Source organism: Lissotriton helveticus, chromosome 6 (assembly GCF_964261635.1).
Source record: "Lissotriton helveticus chromosome 6, aLisHel1.1, whole genome shotgun sequence".
NCBI lineage: Eukaryota > Metazoa > Chordata > Amphibia > Caudata > Salamandridae > Lissotriton > Lissotriton helveticus.
Window position 1 is genome coordinate 667,926,492 of NC_136067.1, and position 16,030 is coordinate 667,942,521.

General features: G+C 42.3%; 1 protein-coding gene across 3 annotated transcripts in view; it reads right to left on the bottom strand.

Annotated features, from left to right (window-relative positions):
- Window positions 1-16,030, bottom strand: part of IBTK (inhibitor of Bruton tyrosine kinase) — an 876,521-nt gene that overhangs the window by 774,522 nt on the left and 85,969 nt on the right. The gene's annotated exons all lie outside the window — the stretch shown is intronic.

Consider the following 16,030-nt stretch of genomic DNA (forward strand, 5'->3'; position numbering starts at 1 on the left):
TGCGTAGAGTGTGCTTTTGGGGGAACTGTTAGAGTGTGTTTAGCTTTTTGATAACATATTTGGATGCATTTAACTATCCATCTGGCTATTCCTGATTTTGAGATGGGATTACCTTTATGTTGTGGTGAAAAAGCAACAAACAGTTGCTTTGTTTTTCGAAATGATTTAGTCCTGTCCACATAATATAGCAGAGCTCTCCTTACATCTAATGTGTGTAGGGCTCTTTTAGCCACTGACTGTGGGTTTTGAAAGAAAACTGGCAATTCTATAGATTGGATGATATGGAAAGTGGATATGACTTTTGGCATGAACTTAGGGTTAGTGCGAAGTACTACCTTACTAGCATGTATTTGCATAAAAGGTTCTGGGATGGTTAGTGCCTTTAGCTCACTTACTGGCCTGAGGGAGGTAATGGCAATTAGAAATGCCACCTTCCATGTTAGAAATTGTAATTCACATGAGTGGAGTGGTTTGAAAGAAGGTCCCATAAGTCTGGTAAGTACTATATTTAAGTTCCGGACTGGTGAAGGTGGATGCTTTGGAGGGATTATCCTTTTAAGACCTTCCATAAAAGCTTTGATTGGTGGTACCCTAAACCGAGACAGATGTGGTCTGTTCTGGAGATATGCTGCTATAGCAGCAAGATGTAGTCTTATAGAAGAGTATGCTAGATTGCATCTTTGAAGGTGCAAGAGGTAACAGATAATGTTTTGGATGGAAGCATCTAATGGATTGATTTGGTTATTGTTGCAGTAAATTACAAATCGTTTCTATTTTGCTGCATAGCATGCTCTAGTAGTTGGCCGTCTTGCCTTCTTGATAATGTTCATGCAATCAGGAGGTAAGTTAAGGTATCCGAACTCTAAGACCTCAGGAGCCAGATCGCTAGGTTCATCTGATTGGGATCGGGGTGCCTGATTTCTCCATGGTTCTGAGTTAAAAGATGGGGCGCTACGCAGTCTTTGGTGGGGAACTACTGAGAGTTCTAGGAACGTTGTGTACCATGGTTGTCTCGCCCATGTGGGAGCAACCAGGATCATTGTGAGTGACTGCTGACGTAGTTTGCGTGCCACTAGCGGAATCAGTGGAGCTGGTGGAAAAGCGTACGCAAATCTGCCTGACCAGTTCATCCATATCGCATTGCCCTGTGACCGTGGATGTGGGAACCTGGCGGCAAAGTACTGGCATTTTGAGTTTTCGTTTGTGACAAACAGATCTATCTCTGGCTGCCCCCATTTTTGGAAGAATGGTTGTAGAACCGGAGGGTGAATCTCCCATTCGTGTAGCTGTTGACTGTGTTGACTGTGCCTGCTTAGCAGATCCGCTACTTGATTGTCTTTTCCTGGCAGGTGTTCTGCTAGGAGAAATTTTTTTGGGGGGGGAATTGCCCACTTCCATATGTTCTATGCTAAGTGGGACAGTTGTGGAGAGTGTGTCCCCTTGTTTCTAAATGTAGTACATGGCTGTCATGTTGTCCGTCCGGATTAACACAGCCTTGTTGCACAGGTAGTTTTGGAATGCTTTTAGTGCCAGAAATATTGCTAGCAACTTTAGTTGGTTGATATGTAGTCTCCTTTGTTTGATTGTCCAGAGCCCTTGGACTGTGTATTGTAGCAAATGGGCTCCCCAACCTGTCAGTGATGCGTCCGCTGTTAGTACTACTTGTGGAACCGGCTCTTGGAACAGTCGCCCCTTGGAAAGGTTTTGTGGGTTCCACCACTGCAGAGAGTTGTAAGCGCGACTGTCCACCAACACTAGGTCTTTTAATTGTCCCTGAGCTTGGTTCCACTGCCGCGCTAGGCATTCCTGTAGTGGACGCATTTGAAGTCGGGCATGGGGGACAATGAATATACAGGAAGCCATCATGCCTATTAGTTGCATGAATACTCGAGCTGGCAAAGAGTGTTGTGGCTGAAATTTCTGAATGAGAGTCTGGATGTTGGCTATCCTTGATTGATTTGGATATGCCTTTGCTAGAGAGGTATTTATTTGTAGCTCCCAGATATTGGTGTATGTGGGAGGGTTGTAGGTGTGATTTTGGGTAGTTCATGGAAAAACCCAGGCTGTGTAGCAGCTGGAGTGTTTGAGATGTATGGCTTGCGCACTGCTGGTACGAGTTTGCCTTTATGAGCCAATCGCCCAGGTATGGAAACACGTGGATGTGTTGGCGTCTGAGGTGTGCAGCTACTACCGCTAAACATTTTGTGAACACTCTTGGGGCTGTGGTTACCCCAAAGGGGAGAACCTTGAACTGGTAATGTTGACCTTCTATTGTGAACCTGAGGTATTTCCTGTGAGCTGGATGTATAGGTATGTGAAAATATGCGTCCTTGAGGTCTAATGTTGCTAGGAAGTCGCCTTGCTGGAGTAATGGGAGTACTTGTTGCAGAGTAATCATATGGAAGTGCTCTGAGAGTATGTATTGATTCTGAGGTCTAATATTGGTCTGAGGGACCCGTCCTTTTTGGGAATAAGGAAGTATAGTGAGTATACTCCTGTTCCTTGGTGTTGAAAAGGGACTGGTTCCATGGCTCCCTTTTCTAGCATGGACTTGACCTCTTGTTGTAGCAGGGTGATGTGTTCTTTGGACATAGGACGTTGTCTGGGAGGTATGTTGGGTGGAGTATAAGTGAGTTCCAGGCAATAACCATACTGGATAATTTGTCTCACCCACCTGTCTGTGGTAATTGCATTCCAGACTGGTAGGAACTGTTTGACTCTGCCTCCGACTGGTGTTAAATGGTCTGGAGGGAGTGTTATGAAGTCACTGTTTGGTGGCAGTGGAGTCTTTGGTGTTGTTGCCGCCACGTCCTCTGCCCTTGTTATTATTGCCCCTGTAACCTCCCCTGTTGGAGCCCTTATTGAAGGAGCTTTGAGTGTTGCTTTTGTATGCAGAGGAAGTCTGTGAAGTGTTGCCTCTTGCGGCGCCTCTGTAGGAAGACCGACGAAAGGAACCTCTATGTTGTTTAAACTGCAGCGTGCCCATAGATTTTGCAGTTTCAGTATCTTTCTTCATTTTGTCTAAAATGGTATCTACTGCATGACCAAACAGGAAGTCTTGATTAACTGGTTGGTTAAGGATGGTGGATTGCACCTCGTTCTTAAAACCAGAGATGCGTAGCCACGCGTGTCTGTGTAGTAACACACTAGTGTTAACTGACCTGGCTGCTGTGTCGGCTGCGTCTAGTGCACATTTAATGGAAGCATTAGTTCTAAATTTGCCTTCCTGTATGAGGTCGCTAGCTTGAGCTTTGAAAGGTTCTGGCAGGTGTTGCAGTACACCTTCAAGCTGGTCGTAGTGCGTCCTGTCATAGTGAGCTAGGAGAGCCTGTGGGTTTGCGATCCTCCATGAATTAGCAGCTTCTGAGGCCACTCTTTTGCCTGAGGCCTCCAATATTTTAGACTCTTTGTCAGGAGGTGGAGCGTCTCCTGTTCGCGAGTTGGCTCTTTTGCGAGCGTTTGCTACTACCAGTGAGTCTAGAGGCAATTGTGATTCAATGTAAGTAGGGTCTGTAGGGGCCGCCTTATATTTCACCCTGGGATTGAGCACCCGTGCCCTGGCTGGATCCTTGAATATGTCAGGCACGTGTTTTAGTACCCCTTTTAGCATAGGAAGTGTCCTGACATTTTTCTCTGAGGTTGGAAAAGTGTCAAATAGAAAATCTTCTTCTATTGGGTCAGTGTGCATGTCGACCTTGTGGTATTTTGCTGCCCTATCTAGCAGTTGGTTAAATACAATGGTGTCGTCAGTAGGCGACGGCTTAGTAGGGTATGGGGAGGTGTCAGGGATGGGTTGTGTCATATATGGATCATTTTGATCATTCCATGTGTCATCCTGAGCCTGTGGATCCTCTGGGTCATTAAAATCTTCTTGAGGATCTTCCCCCATGTCATCCTCATCATTGAATTCTGAATGTGTAGGAGAGTAGGGCACAAAAGGCATAATAGGATAGAAAGGAAGAGGAGTAAAAGGCCTAGAGGGAGATGTCCCGAAGTCCTTTTTCTTTGGTGGTACAGGGCAAGTAGTGTCCGTGTCCAATGGTCTCTTTTTCCGGTAATAGATGGTCACTTTGCTGGTTTCAGGGTTTATATACAGTTTTGATTGTTCCTCTGATTCTGGATCAGGATGAAAGAGTTCCTCTTCCACTGTTCGTGGCTTTGGCGCCGATGTTTTTGGCTTACTGACTTGCTTGTGACCTTTTGGCTTGAGGGCCTTTGGTTCTAGAGTCTTTTTCGGCTCGACTGTCGGTTTGGGGTCGGTAACCTTTTTTGGTTCGACGTCTTTTATTGGTTTGGCCGTCTTTTTTGGTTTGGCGGCTTTATTTGGGTCGACGACCTTTTTCGGCTCGATCCTCTTTTTGTGCTCGATGCCATTTTTAGGGTCAGTGTCTTTGGTCGAGTCAATGCCTTTTTTCGGTTCGACTGGCTTTGGTTTAGTTGCACTCTTTTTCAGATCGGGTGCTGTTTTCGGATCGATGACCTGTTTAGGGTCGAGGCTTTTCTTTGGATCGAGAGCTTTTGACTCGATAACTTTTTTGGGGTGGACGACCTTTTTTGGTTCAATCCCTTTCTTCGGCTTCACGCCCTTTGGCTGGTCGACCTTCTTTTGTTCGACGACCTTTGGCTCGAAGAGTTTTGGCTCGACTGCCTTTTTTGGGTCGGCGACCTTCGGTCCGACAACCCTTATGGGTTCGACGACCTTCTTGGGGAGAATGTTACTTGGTCCTGGGCTCTCGGAAGGCTTTGATTTGGTCTTCTGAGCCGAGCCGGAGAGCGGGGCTTCTGAAGGTGTTTTTCGATCTCGGCTAAGGTCTTTAGGCGATGCTTCGACCGGGGCCTTCGGTTTCGAGATAAGCGGCGTTGGGGGCTGTGTACTCACGATTTGCCCCGGTGGGATCTCGTCGTCGGAGTCAGACTGGTCCTCGATGGTGCCGATCTCTATGTCCGAGTCAGCCGCTTCTGGGAGGTCGCGTTCATCTTCGAAGATGTTCTCCGGTTCCGGTGCCGACCGCTGCATCTCTTGCCGAGGTGCCCGTCGAATCCGGATGGTCTTCTTCTAACGGAATTGGGCACACGCTGGGCAATTTTGTTCGTTGTGTTCTGGTGATAAGCACTTGTTGCATACTGTGTGCATGTCAGTATGCGGGAATTTGGACTGGCATTGTGGGCCCCTTTTGAACGGGCTCCTTTCCATCAACAGCAGACCCAAGTGGCGTTGAAAAGGCCCAACGGCCCGCGTCGACGACCGGATCAAGATGGAGAGGTTGGTCGAGTCAAGAAGTGCCGAACGAGAACAATACCGTCGAAGTCGAAGGCCTTTTGGCCTTTAAAAGTAGTTAGTTTCGGTTTCCGAAGTTGGAGTAAAGGAATAACATCTGAACCCAATGCAGGAAAAAAACAATCGGAGGATGGAGAAGATGCCCATGCGCACTGTAGTCCAGGGGAGGAGTCACCTATCTCGTGATACTTCGAAGACTCTTCCAGGACAACAAAGTGCAATCATCCGGACCCAACACTAGGCGGCGATCTATGCTCAAGATATGAATTCAGCAGCCCACATACCTCGAACAATTTTCCACTACTAAATACATTCAATACCCTCTCAGAATAATATTTCTTCTAGCAGACCATCAGGATCACTTACACACACAGGACCTCCAAAAAGCTTTAAAGATATCCTTTGCCCAGCCTGTGCAGGGGTGCTAGAAGCTTACTAAACAAGTCCGTTCATGACCGGGTGCGAGGCTCCCAGGATTGCCTTACCTCATTTGTAGCATCACACACCGGGACGCTATGAACCAATTTGTATACCTATGTCTTATTTTTGGTTTCCTGCATTATAATCTGTTGTAAAGCGCTCTGATACCCTAGGGTCTGGCCAGTGCTATATAAAACTCGTTATATAATTTTTTTTAAAAAATAGGTACAGTCCCACTGGAGCCGAAAACATCCTATAGTAGACCATTCTTTAAAAAAAAAAATATCAACCCATCTGACACAGCAAAGTACAGATGAACATCAATCGGCCATCCTAAGGAAAAATATCTGAAAAGGCAATGTTTACTCAACTTTCAATAATTATGCAGCAAATGTCTTGACATCTCACCAACAATCAGTTTTAGACCACCACCCAAGGCATAGAGTCAGCCATCATATCCATGTGGGATGGCCTACAACTCAGAGCGGACAAGAATGAAATGGCAGCCTATTGCTTCTAGACCTATTAGCGGCATGTGACACTGTCCACCTTACAAGCTGCTACAAAGACCACTTCATCTCCAAATACATGAAGATATTCTAGTTGAACTTTAACCATTATTATTAGATATTCTCTATGTAGATCAACCATTTGCAATAAATATGCTTCCCCTTCCCCTACCACAGTGACGAGCTGAGGTGTTTTTTCCATGTGTACTAAATCATAAGGGAGGCCAGTGTTGTAATTTACTTAAGAATGTTGCAATGCAGAAATTCACGATGTCATAGAATGTAGAGGCTGAAGCCAGGGCATCGTCGCTTGAGCTTGTAACTGGACCTGACTGTTGATGCAGAGTGGTTATACTTCTAAATTAAACCACATATTCTACCTTTATGTGTTGAGGACTATTCTTTGTTACACTGGAGACGAGGGGCCCTGCTTGATTGGGGACAAGCATCTTCAGCATCAACTCCCCTATGTGGATTATTTTTCAATTTGGAGTTCACTGTTTCTAAGGGAAAAAAAAGCTAATATCCACTGAGAACTTCCATTGATGTAATTTACTACATTCATGGGATTTCGGATTTTAGAACGGGATTTGCCTACGCTTTGGACTTGCCTACGCTTGTATTACAAGGTATGTCAAATGTCGGCAATATCTTCTTTGCCTGGATATTGCCTAGAGCAGTTATTTCCATGCATTTGATGGGAGCATAACAACTTAGGACTTACTAACAAGCCTGGAGAGTTTGCGATTTGCCTCAGGACTTTTCAAGTTTGACAATATTATTTTCTTATGTCAAACGATTTACATGAATCTATTGTTGTGCATTTAACATGTATATGGACTAACATGTGACTAAAAACTAGCTTTCAGGTCGAACAAATTTCAAACTATCGACTTCATGTGGATTTGTTTACCGTCAAATCTTCTTAACTCCTCGACGTTTTGACGGCCATTGTCAACCGACATCGGCTGCATTTTTCGGGCAGCGGCGGTATTCTTGATTCCATCGGTCGAAGTCTTGGCTGTTCCACTGCTCCTCAAGATGTCACAACACAAGAAACGTCATCGCGCAGGGTCACGCAACGTGACCTTGTGTGACCACCATTTTTTTTTTATCATCATGTTACTTTATTAATTGCTACTCTGCATTGGGACAAACGGTGTTGTATTCAAGCAATGACCGTCGTGCTTACAGCGAGAAGCTATTGAATACATAACGAGCAAACAAGCTATTGAATGCACAATGAATATCAGAGACTTCGTACTTATGGTGAGAAGCTATTAGTTTTTAAACAGCAAACAAGCTATTGGATGCATAACGATTATCAAAGACTTTGGTGACTACCTTCATTGTTTTAGCTTGTTATTTTATCGTCATTCCTGCAATTGGGTTTAACAGTAATAACTATATTATTTGTTATTTGTTCTGACTTGCTGTTTATTAACATATGTATTAGTTATCAATTGACTATATACATAATATCTTTGGTGTTTACACATTACCATTCCAATGGATACATCAACAAGCATGTCACAACCTCCAGCCTTTCTTTCTGAAAAAGGTGAACCTATTCTCCCATGGAAAAGGTGGAGAAACTTATTTGATTCATATATTGTGGCTATTAGAGGAGAAAAATGTTCTGAGTTTAGGAAACAAGCCATTCTTTTATATAATTTAGGTATTGAGGGATGAAATATTTAAGATAGTATGGATCTTATCTCTATTGGCAATGGAGAGGGTGAACCTAGTGATGTATATGAAATGTCCATGGTTATGTTAGAAAGATATTTTGGCCCCCGCATCAATGTGGTTTTGGAAAGACACAAATTCTTCACTAGAGTTCAACGTTCCAATGAACGAGTAAAGAGTTATGGAGCTTCCCTTAAAACCTTAGCAACGACATGTTATTTTGGTGCTCTTTCGGACTCTTTAGTCAGAGATCAATTGGTGAGATGCACCAATAGTACTTGTGTGGAAGAAAAGCATTTATCGAAAAACCCTACATTGATTGAAGCTGTTGCAATTGTTGACGGTATGGAAAATACTTCCTCTTGGGTGAAAGAAATGAGGAAGGGTCAGGATGATAAAAAGGATGGACCGAAGGACGTCCATGCTTTAAATGAAAGTGATGATTTAGGAAATTCAGAAATCGTAGCTAAGATTTCTCCAACTGAGAAGTCCAAAGTGGCAGATAAAGATTAATGCACACGTAGTTTTACTAAGGGCTTACCAATCAACGCTGATCGTCCAAATTCCACCTCCTTGAGTGGAAACGCAAGTGAAAAAAGTTCTAAAGATCTTTCAAAACCCAAGTGTTTCAGGTGTGGAAGTTTTTCACACTTTTCAAAGACTTCAAAGCTGGACCTTGAGCACGTCTGTGCCGCTCTTGAAGGAAGCTTTTCCCTTCAGTTATGTGCTTTCTCCTGCAGAACTTTTTCTTTCCTTTTAGCACAAGTGTGCTTTTTCGGGAGATGCCTGACTACTTGGTCACCATAGTGAGTGGTAAATCGCTCTTTGAATTTAATTTGGGTTTATGCGTTTTTAGGATTTCTCCCGATTTTATTTGGAAATATTTTATGTTGCCAATAGCTGCGTTCTCACAAGTGGGGATATGCGGCTCAGTAGGAGTTGCTGGACCCCGATTGTATATTTTATTTTTCCATCACGTTCTAGTTTTAAAAAATTGTGTTTGCATTTAGTAGCTCTTCCCACATGTCCCCTTGATGCTGGACTTGAAAGCTTGATCTACAGCGCGTCTGCGCGCAGATGGCGTTCGGACTGCACTCAGCACAAGCCCCCTCCCGGTTTTGCTCCCCGTTTAGCTTCTTCCATTTGCTACTCATGAGACAACCTGCTTAGCATTAAACCTTTAGGTAAGCACTGCCCAGGACCCACACTGACTTTGTCAGACTCCTTAATTAAAACTTTATGCCCGCTGTGTAAATTTACTTGACTAATCTTAAAATGCATGCCTTATGTCCTTTTGAACCCTCATTACCAAATCTGTTAGCTTAATAAAGGAATTTAAATGCACACTCATTAACACCAGGTTGATTACAAAAAATGCACTGGATTTCAAGGTCTCCCTAGATGCCCACTCGTTGAATATGAATTTTGTCACCGAGACTTGGGCAGATGTTGCCTTGGACCTTGCTAATCTATCGGCAACATGGGTTTGCTATTTCCATACTAGATAGTGCGGAGAAAAGTGGAGGGGCTTAAACAATCATTTATATAGATTATCTCAAAGCAACTTTCGGACTATTGCCACCCACTTCTGACTAAGAAGCATTTCCCTACAAAATAACTCTTACCAATCATTAGTCTTTCAATTTGGTACTTATTTCGGCCTCCGGGCCAGAGAGAGACTTTAAATCATTTTAGTCTGTTGTGGGACATTAAAGTCAACCCTTCAGACTCTACTCTTCTTGAGGGCTTCAATTTGTACTCAGAAAACCTATCAGATACTGATTCTGTTCATTTGAGAGATTCTATGGCAAGTTGGGGCCTTGCCCAATTAGTAGAGGGACCAACGCATTTAGCGGGCCATTTTCTCGATGGTTCGTTTACTGACAACATTTATCTTGAAATTACATTGGTTCTCCCACTATCTTTGTCAGACCATAGTGCAGCCATGTTTCAGCTTAAAATGGAGGCTAAAGAACCTAGGGTCCACCTTCAGGTGGGTTGCACCACAGGTCGTCCTTGGCATAAAATAAATTCTGAGGCACTTAATGCTCACTTAGCCCAATCTACTCCTGAGATTACTGCAGATTTGGATGATGCAACCAACAACTATCGTCGATGGACTGATTCTAATCTTAATCTTCTCACCCCTTAAAGATATACAATAATAAAAGAACTTCTCCTTCTGAACCTGGGTTCAACTATGAGCTCAGTGGCCAAAAACAAGCTTGTCGGAAGCTTGAAAGAAAATGGAATATTCGATACAACCCTGATGAATCTGTATACAAGCAGGACATCAAAGTCTAAAAATACATGGTTTCAAAAGCTAAAACTTCCTACTTTACTGCTCAAATTAAATCTTCCTTAACTGTTTCTAAAGAACTTTTCGCAACAGTTAGGAAACTGAGCAAGTTGCCTGAACTAAAAAATAATAATGCGAATCTAGAGTTTTGTAACTCTGTAGCTATTTTCTTTCAGAACAATGTTCAATAGGTTCTCATCAAACCAACAGACGAATGATCTAGGCGAAGCGGAGGGTACGTCCTTAACTCTGACTGAGGTTTCAACCTCAAATTAATTTGATTTGAGAGATAATACTCCCTCGCCTTGTCTGTCCTCGTTAGATGTGCCATAGGCTAAAAATGCAAGAAGAAGGTGTTCAGACTCAATTTAATCCCTGCCCTCCTAAGATCCTTCAGCTTACGCCGGATGCCATTGCTAGGCACCTGAGGGACATCTTTAATAAGATGTTCAGGGCATGCTATTTTCCAACAGAATGCAAGAGGGCCTCTATTCTTGCGCTGTTAAAAATAATTCAACCTGGATAGCAGTGACCCAAACAACTATAGGCATATATCTTGGCTTCCCTTCCCTGCTAAAATGGTAGAGAAGTCTATCAAGTCACATCTTTCATCGATAACCATGCACTTTTAGATGTTGCACAATATGTCTTAAGAAGCCAACACAGCACTGAACTAGCCTTGTTCATGCATTCTAGTGGAAATCCTGCTTTAATCTGTTTCTATGACACAACCACGTATGCCTAAACCACGTGTAGCTTAACAACGCCGTAGGAAAAACAGATAAGTCTTAACCACACTTTCAATTACCATGCAAGTCTTTACAACAACTTTCCTTAGGCAAAGCGCAGACCTTTGGAACAGTATAATTTACTATTCAAACTCCAGTACGCACAACAGTGGAGAAAGCATTGGACTTTAAAGTCAAATGCAACTTTACCTGAAGCATGTCATTGTAACATGCATGGTAAAGAAATGCATGGTTAAGACGCATTTGTTGCTCTGACGGCATTAGAAAAAAGGCAATGCGTGGTACGGCCATCGATGCAATTGCTATTTTCCTTTTAATGCTATTAGACCTTACTGCAGCTTTCACATGGTCAATCAGAGTCTTCTTATTTATTGTCTCTTTACCATTTGCATCAGAGGTAAGGCTCTCAAGCTTCTTAAATCTTCTCTCATAGAGAACAGTTTGTTGAGCTTAATAGCTTCAAATACCATCCCAGTACCTTTTCTTTACCGTGCAGGGTCAATCAAGGCTCCTCCTTGAGTCCGACCCTTTTCAATCTGTACGTTACCCCCTTGGCCAATCTATTTAAATCGTCTGGATTTGCAGTAGTGTCCTATGCCAAAGACACTCAAATAGTGGTGTCTGTGACCAGCAATCTAGAGGATACAGCTTGTACATTTCAGGACCTCATGCGCCATATTGGAAAATGGATGTCAAGCAATTGCTTGAAATAAAATTCTTCCAAACCAAAGTGTTGCTGTTTGGCAGAAATGCGTCTTTCTGGTCTCCAAAGTGATGGCCTAGGAAGCTGGGGGGAGGTTTCCACCCGAATTGCTGGGGTAAAAAAAAAAAAACTCAGAGTTTACTTTGACGACAAGGTGTCCTTTGAAGGCCATGTTAAAACTATTACCTCTTCCGGTTTCTTCATGCTAAAAATACTCTGGAACATGGTTCCTTTTATTCCACGTGATTTACTGAAATCCGTGCGGTCTACTCCCAATGTCAAAAATGTATTACTTTCCTCTAGAATAGATATCTTTTTGAGTCCTCCTCTCCTTCCTAATTTAATTCATGCAAATATTGGGTCCATTCTTATCTCTGATCACGCTCCAGTTGTGATCAATCTAGATCTCCCCTCCGAATCCCCCAAATCACGTAGATGGCGCTTTAATAACTACTTACTCAAGGACCCTAAATTCCTGGAACATTTCAAAGAGTTCTTGACAGAGTTTTTCCTGAGGAACGTCTCTCTGGATATTCCCTTTTCCACTATCTGGGATGCCTTTAAGGCTACGGAGAGGTTTCATTATTGACTATGTAGCAACTAAAAAGAAGCAATGCAGTAAAGATTCTGCTTCTCTATTAGCTTCTATCAAGCGTCTAGAACATGCTTACTTCACGTCCAATAATGAGAACAATCTAAAACAACTAATACAAGCTAAAATGTCCTTCAATAAAAAATAAAAAAAATTGACAGAGGAGGGTTCTGGCACCTTACTCAAGATTAATTCTAAATTCTACGGGTGGTCATAACAAAGCTGGCAAGCGATTAGCGAATTATTTAAAGGTTAAAACTCAACGCTTTAAGGTGGTCAAGATTACCAATACCAGTGGCGTTGATCATTTCAAAGATGATGAAATATTAAGCTGTGTTACAGATTTGTACAATATGCTTTACACTCCAGAATCCTCCCCTTGTGAAGCAGCGTTGGATTCTTTCTTCGATGCGCTTCCCTCGCGCTCCTCCGAGCTTCCTGACTGTTCAATATTAGAAGAGGACCTCTCAGTCTCTGAAATCAAGTCCGCCTTAGCATTACTTCCAAAGGACAAATCTCCAGGTCCAGACGGCTTCACTACTGAATTTTATTCCTGCTTTTCCCAATTATTGCTCCCTCACCTCTTATATTTATTTCAATACTGTTTGTCGTCCAAGGAAGCTCGTGGATCCTTCCTGGAAGCCCTGATCAGTCTCATTCCTAAGAAAGGCAAGGATCCCTCTTCCTGCACTAACTATCTTTAAACAATTTATATTGCAAAATTTTCACTAAAGTCCTTGCCCTTCTTATTAATTCCTGATTTAATTGGCTATGAGCAAACAGGTTTCGTTAAGGGGACAATGAGTGTGGATAATTCCAGGGCTTTTTTGAACATCATACATCTTGTTTCAAAAGCACTACCCGACTGCAACTATCACCTTGGACGCGAAAAAAGTTTTCGATCGTGTTCTTACCCTATTTTTTCCCATCAGACGATCCTCCCTTATCAGTATGGCATAAATTAGAGGAATCAATTACCTATCCATTTCCCTCCTCTTCGCTAGAGCATCTTGCACATTCTCCTCATTCTTCTAAATCTCCCACAATTTCATATCTCATATCTATTCTTTATCCGATTCTCACCAAATCACGTTCTCCTCTGCAGTTATTCTTGGATTCCTCTATTTGGCATAATAAATCCATCAAAGTTTCCAACCGCACTCTTTCTGGAAAGACTGGATTTCAAAAGGTGTCTTACAGGTTAAACACCTCTTACAGAATAGGAAATTTCTTTCTTTCCAGGAATTTCAGTCTAGACATAACTTATCCGATTCATCTCTCTCTAAGTTGGATTCTTTAAAAAGGAGTGTAACTGTGCAACTCTCTCCTCTCTCTGACACTTCTTCTCTCCCGGACTCCTCCATTTCATCGTTACCTTCTTCCTCTTCTGTTCGAGCTTCTCATATTTACAAATACCTATTTTTCCCTTCTTCTACTCATCCCAAAAGCAAGATTGAACATTTATGGGAAACAGATCTACAGTACACTTTCTCCATACACACTTGGGACTCTATTTGGGCTCGGTTTCACAATATTTCATGCAATGCCAGTACTACTCACCTTCTATGGCTGTTTCTAAATTTAGCCCTTCCCGATCCTCTAACTGCTGGTCTTGCAAAAATTATTTCGGTACATATCTCCATTCCTTTTTTCTTTGCCCTAATACCTTCATTTTTTGGACAAAAGTATGCAAGACTGTTGCCTCCATTTGTTCAACCACTTTCCCTCTTGACATTTCCTCTATATTTTTGAGTAGTTCCTCTATGCGCTGGTTCGGGGCTTGCAAAATAGGCTCATTTATAGATTTATCTATTGCCATTGCGTTTCAGGTTATAACATCGAACTGGAAAGATGCCTGCAAAGTCTCCTTTTCTGCCTGGTGGAATCTTCTATATTATCGCCACAGGTTAGATAGAGCCTTTGTAACCACATCCCAACGACTTATTCATAAAGAGGCCTTTTGGTCCCCTCTCACTAACTATAGTTCTTCCTCTGCATAACATGCCAAGGACACAAACTTTGTTTTTCAACTGCCATGATTGCTCTGTTCATTCCTTTTATATTATGTACTTATTACAGGATTGGTACCGATTATTGCCTTTTTTTGCATTAGAATGTCATTGGACAGCTTTAACAGTATATAGCTTGTGATTGCTGATATTTGTCTCTTTTTCTTTCTTTTTCCTTCTTTCTTTTCCTTCTTATTCTGTCTTCCTATCTCAAAAAGCAAAAATGCTATTTTTCCTATGGTACTTTTTATCTTTTTTTCCCTTTCCTATTGGCTTTATTGTTTGCACTGTATGTAGTATTCAGTATTTGCATCTGTTGATACCATTGGGATTAGTTTTTACTCTATTATATTCTTTGTACCATGTTTAATATTATATATATATATATATCTCAATAAAGCTTTATAAACTTAAAACAAAATTGATTACTGCACCATGCTCTTATCCGAGTTTCAAAAAAGGTTTTGAAATAAACTGCAGATTATTCAGAACATGGTTGCCCGTCTTCTTCTGGCTATCCCTAAAAATCAGTCAGTAGCCTATGCTCTCCCTTTACTGCACTGGCTCTCTTTCAAAAAGCAGATCGATTTCAAGGTCCTCTTCATTGCTTTTAAAGCATACACAGTTCAGGATCCGCGTATCTCAAACATAGCTTTCAGTGGTATGTCCCTTTTATATCACTACAATCTTTATCTGCATTCAATTTTGTGTTCCCTTGAGTTGGAAGAGGTAACTGTAGTGGCAGAAGCGTTGTAGCCTGTATAGCCAGGTTATGGAAGCCCATGCTGCCAGACCGTAAGAATATCTCCGTTCTTCTCTCTTTCTGTAAGGCTTTAAACCCTGGCTTTTTAACAAATAGATTTAGTTTTTTCCTCCTTTATAGCTTCAGTTCAGTTTACTTCTTCCCCTAGAACTACAGTGACTTGACACTCCCGGGTAGCAGAGCACTCTACAAAAATATATATATTTTTAAATGTTAGTATGGTAATTAGTTGTGAAATCTGGTGGGGATGATTTAATGGGAACCGGATCTAAATCAGTCTTGTCCTGTGGGTCTACATCATAATCTTCCTTGGGGTTATCTACGCTATGTGAATAGTCTGATGGAACCCCAAAATCTTTTGCTGGTGAATAGGGATCTACACTCGGGGTCCGGTTCTGAGGGAGATCCTAGGTGTCTAGCGGGCTGTGAGCGTCAAGGGCGATGTGCCAGGCACGCTCCAACCCCCCTCCCGAGACCCATGGTGCAAGTAGCGCCACATTTTAAAGTGCAGAAACTCTCCTGAATTTGGAGGTTTTTTTGGGGATCGAGCCTTCGCTTTCGCTCTCCCCTTTTTATGCACTTTTTCACCCTTTTTTTCACTTTCACGTCCCTTGGTTAGGGTGGACGATTAGAGAGTCCATACCGCCGGGGTATAGTCCTGATGAATGCCTTGGTAAATTTACGCCTCTGAAATGGCAGAAACATGTTGACTGACTAACTGATTGTATTTCTCTGAATTTTACCATTCCTAAACCTTTGTCAATTAAATTCAGACACATAAATACTTGTAATTTCGTGTCTTAGGGATCATCTATTAAAAAATTTTTCTTTTGATACTCTTCTAGACACTTTTAATTTCACTCACCCTCACAAGACGCCCTTCTTCACACAACCAGCTCCGCAGTCTTTCTGGCGTTGTAGCACACCAAAGAGGCACTCGGCCTCTTTGGTGGGGCCCGATGATGAAGCATGACACTGACCAGGTCGGTGTGTGAGGGCTTTCCTATTCACCCTAAGTG